This window comes from Henckelia pumila, chromosome 3 (assembly GCF_033568475.1).
Source record: "Henckelia pumila isolate YLH828 chromosome 3, ASM3356847v2, whole genome shotgun sequence".
Lineage (NCBI taxonomy): Eukaryota > Viridiplantae > Streptophyta > Magnoliopsida > Lamiales > Gesneriaceae > Henckelia > Henckelia pumila.
Window position 1 is genome coordinate 73472592 of NC_133122.1, and position 5259 is coordinate 73477850.

Consider the following 5259-nt stretch of genomic DNA (forward strand, 5'->3'; position numbering starts at 1 on the left):
GTAGATTTACCGGTGGTTAGAGAATTTGCTGATGTGTTCCCGAAAGATGTTCCTGGTTTGCCACCTATTCGAGAAATCGAATTCAGCATTGACTTAGTGCCAGGTACTCAAACTATTTCAAAAGCTCCTTATCGTATGGCACTTGTTGAATTGAGAGAGTTGAAGGAGCAGCTTGAGGATTTGATTGCCAAGGGATACATCAGACCTAGTGTATCGCCTTGGGGTGCTCCTGTTCTATTCGTTCGGAAGAAGGATGGTTCTATGCGGCTCTGTATCGACTACCGTCAATTGAATCAGGCTACAGTTAAGAACAAGTATCCTTTACCCCGAATAGATGACTTGTTTGATCAACTGCAGGATTCTTCTGTCTACTCTAAGATTGATCTGAGGTCAGGTTATCACCAGTTGAGAGTGCGAGAGGAAGACGTTCCTAAGACCGCATTCAGAACAAGGTATGATCATTTTGAGTTTATAGTCATGCCGTTTGGTTTGACTAACGCCCCAGCGGTTTTTATGGGTTTGATGAACCGTATCTTTCAGCGTTATTTAGATGAGTTCGTCATTATCTTTATTGATGATATTCTTATCTACTCGAAGAACCGTACTGACCATGCAGAGCACTTGAGGACCGTATTGCAGATTTTGCGAATTGAGCAGTTGTTTGCCAAGCTGTCGAAATGCGAATTTTGGTTAGATCGAGTTGTCTTTCTCGGTCATATTATTTCTGAAGATGGGATTTCTATCGATCTCAGCAAGATTGAAGCGGTTATGAATTGGCTTAGACCTACTTCAGTGCCGGAGATCCGAAGCTTCATGGGTTTAGCTGGTTATTACCGTCGTTTCATCGAGGGTTTCTCGTCTATTGCCAAGCCTATTACCCAGCTGACTCAGAAGAATGCGCCTTTTGTTTGGACTCCAGATTTTGAGGCTAGCTTTGTTGATCTGAAGAGGAGACTGACCAGTGCTCCAATTCTTTCTATTCCGAAGGGTACTGGAGGTTTCACAGTCTATTGTGATGCTTCTAACCGAGGCTTGGGTTGTGTTCTTATGCAGCATAAGCATGTGATAGCGTATGCATCGAGGCAGCTGAAACCGCACGAGACTCGTTATCCGGTCCATGATCTTGAACTAGCTGCGATCGTCTTTGCTCTGAAGATCTGGCGTCACTATCTTTATGGTGAGTCTTTCGAAATCTTTTCTGACCATAAGAGCCTTAAGTACTTGTTTTCACAGGCAGAGCTAAATATGAGACAGAGAAGATGGTTAGATCTGTTGAAGGATTTCGACTGTGAAATCAAGTACTATCCGGGGAAGTCTAATGCAGTTGCAGATGCCTTGAGCCGAAAGCTTTGTTCTTTATCTCTTTCTACTATCGGTGTTTCTCAGTTGATCGATGATTGTTGCACTTCTGGTTTAGAGTTTGAAACAGATAGGGAGACTATCAGAGTGTTTGCTATTCAAGCCGAGCCAGAGCTGTTTGTTGCAATCAGAGAAGCACAGAAGTCTGAGCCGAGCATCCAGATTTCAGTAGAGAAAGTCAGATCGGGTCATCAGTCTGAATTCCAGGTTAGAGATGATGTACTGTATGTGAATAACCGTATTGTTGTGCCTGATATTTCGAATTTGAGACAGCGTATTCTCCAAGAGGCTCATTGCAGTCGGTTTAGTATTTATCCTGGAGGTCGTAAGATGTACAATGATCTGAAGAACCAGTTCTGGTGGAAGAGAATGAAGAGCGACGTAGCGAGGTTTGTATCTCGGTGTTTGAATTTTCAACAGGTGAAAGCAGAACGGAAGCGACCAGGAGGTCTGTTGCACAGTCTATCTGTTCCTGAATGGAAGTGGGATCACATTTCCATGGATTTCGTCACGAAGCTACCACGATCCGTTCGAGGATGCGATGCCATTTGGGTAGTGATCGACCGATTGACGAAGTCTGCATGTTTTATTCCGTACAGGATGACGTATCGTCATGATCAGATGGCTGAGTTGTATGTTAGCAATGTTGTGAGATTGCATGGTGTGCCGAAGTCGATCGTTTTAGACAGAGATCCTAGATTCACTTCTCACTTCTGGCACAGTCTTCAAGGGGCACTTGGTACTCGATTGCATCTGAGTACAACTTATCATCCTCAGACCGATGGACAGTCAGAGCGGACTATCCAGACGTTAGAGGATATGCTGCGAGCGGTAGTGCTAGACTTTGGCACTAGTTGGCAGGATTCTTTGCCTCTTGTCGAGTTTTCTTACAACAACAGCTTCCAAGCGAGTATCGGTATGGCGCCTTTTGAGGCATTGTACGGTAATAAATGCCGATCTCCGTTGTTTTGGGATGACTTGTCCGAGTCACCACATTTGGGACCGGATATGCTTAGAGATATGGCAGAGCAGGTTAAGATCATTCAGACCAGAATGAAGTCAGCTCAAGATAAACAGGCGAAGTATGCGAATGTCAGGCGTAGACCTCTGAGTTTTGATCAGGGAGACCGAGTCTTTCTGAAGATTTCTCCGTTCAAAGGCACTGTAAGATTCGGTAAGAGAGTGAAATTATCTTCGAGATTCATCGGGCCGTACGAGATTCTCGAGAAGATAGGCGATCTTGCCTACAGGCTTGCACTTCCTCCATCTTTATCTGGTATTCATGACGTTTTTCACGTCTCTATGCTGCGAAAGTATCATCCAGATCCTTCTCATATCCTTCAGCCTGACGAAGCCGAGTTAGACGAGACTCTGAGCTACTTTGAGCGACCGATTCAGATCCTTGATCGAAAAGAGAAACAACTCAGGACCAAGTCGATTCCGTTGGTGAAAGTGCAGTGGAGCCGTCACGGCGTCGAGGAAGCGACTTGGGAGACAGAGTCTGACATGAGACAGCGATTGCCGGAGTTATTCGGATGACGTGAGTTCTTCTTACTGTCTTTAGTTCTTTATTCTATCTTATGAGTTGTGGTTCTCGTTGATTTCGAGGACAAAATCTCTTCTTAGTGGGGGAGAATTGTTTAGTGGGGGAGAATTGTAACGCCTCATTTTTATCTTAAATGAGTTTATTTGAGTTAATCGGAGATTGCAGAGTTCGCGAGCCGACTTGATTTTAATCAGGGTCCTTTTTGCAAAAATTGGATTTTTCAGGGACTAAAACGCAATTAATGGATTTTATATATTATCTTGTCTAGTTTGACTTGGTCCATTCTCTCCCTCTCCTTCCCCTTGCACGCATCCTCCATTGAAGACGCCCCATTGAGCTTCCAAGCTTTCTGATTTCAGTTCGAGCTCGATCCGGCCGTTGGAATTTATTTCTGAAGGAAGATTAGTGATCACTGCAGTGAGAGCTCCGTTATACCGTAAGTATTTCTCCGATCAGATATGTTTTGTTTTTCGGAGGTTGTTAGAATCGATCTAGATTCTAGTATGTTGTTCTTGGCAGAGTTCTGATCGTTTATTATTTGTCGATTTTGAATTAGAGCGACGTTCGGATTTGTTGTGATTTTTGGAAGCCATTTTCGAAAGTTTGAGTTTTGAGATTTGTGGGGATTGCCTTGTTGTTGTTGTATTAGCATTGTTATGAGGTTATATCGCTATTGAACTGCTGTCTGCGTTGTCGGTTTGTTTAGTTATAGCCGTTATGCCGTCGGTTTGAGTTTTGGAGATTTGAACCATTTTTGAGTTGTTGAACTTGGCTTGTAAGTTGATCATGGTTATTGATCTTTGATTTGTATCTGAACAGATTCGTTTGGAGTTTGTCAAGCCCAGGGTTAACAGCATTTGTTCGTTTCAGAGATTTGGACGAAGAACGGTATAGATAATTACCTTGAGCCTTGTTGTTGTTTAGATTGGTTAGACATTGATACAATCTTTTGTTGTAGCTTCCCAGAAGTTGGAACTACTGCCTTGAAAGGTAAAAGCAGTCATCGATAGTGGGATAGCATACTCGGGACAGTTGGTTCTCGAGTTTCCCTTAAAAGCACATACTTGCATCTACACTTGTTCTAGCATGAGGAACTTGTGTCTTGTTGAATTTCCTGAGATTTTATTATATGGATATGTTTTATATTCTGTTATGCATTCATCTTGAGCCAACTTTGATTTCAGCGGGCAGAATAGCCCTTTTTGTTTAGACGTTTGGGAACTATAATTGAGTGGCCTAGGTCGTAGTCATTTCGCCTAGTGCTAGCATACTCATTATAGTTGCTCAAAGTCTAGAGGAGTGGGATACGTGGCACCACCTCGATTGGGAGAGTCGGTGAGTGGTTACGTGATCTCATCCTAGGGATCCCAAAAGCACAGCAGAAATCCCTCGTTTATCAGATTTGATATCCCGGTTTAAAGACATGCATTTCATTACGTTGTTATTGATTTTGTTGTTGTTTTGAAAGCATGTTTGTTGTTGTATTACTTGTATGTTGCTTTTACTGGGATTATCATTCTCACCGGTTATCCGGCTGTTGTTTTGTTTTGTATGTGTACTTGGAAACAGGTGGGGCAGGATTAAGTCAGAAGAGGCATGGTTAGCTTTGAGGGAATGATGTAGAAGTGAGACTCGGTTTAGAAGTCTTGTTAGCATGACAATCTAGTTTATGTTTTGAAGCATGTTAAGAACTGGAACTTGGATTGGAAGTGGTCTTGCTTGTGGTTAGAACTCTTGTATTCTGTATTCGGCTTGTAATAGCTAGCATCGATGCGTGTTCTTCACTTTTATGTATTTAAATGCTATGTTGTTGGATATATATATTAGTTGGATCATGTTAGAGTTCTTTTGGTTATGTTATTGCACTTTTGGAGGCTTGTTTTGAGCCAATTCAGCAGGTCATGCGCGCCCGCGCCTCGGATGACGTGCTCGCGCGTCCCGTACTTCGTTTCGGAAGTTTTGGGCAGAGCTTCAGGCACGCCCGCGCCTCGGGTGGAGCGCCCGCGCAAGGGCTTGGGCAGGACGCCATGCGCGCCCGCGCGTCCCCTTCTAAAAAAAAAAAAAAAAACTCTTGGCTTTTAATTGCTTACTTATTGAATTACTCCTTTAATTGTTGTTTAGAACCGAGGTCTCACACAAACACAGTCTAATAATATCTTCAGAAACACCATTAATTTTTACCGTATCTGTGACTTCTAGGAATGTCCTCAGATGGAGATGAGGATCAGTAGTGGTTTTTCCATTAAATTGGTCCTGTTGTACCATGTTGATCAGTGCAGGCTTTAGCTCGAAATTATTTTCATTGATATCCCTCGAGCTATGCTAGAATAGTAGTTATGGATCATTGGTTTTAA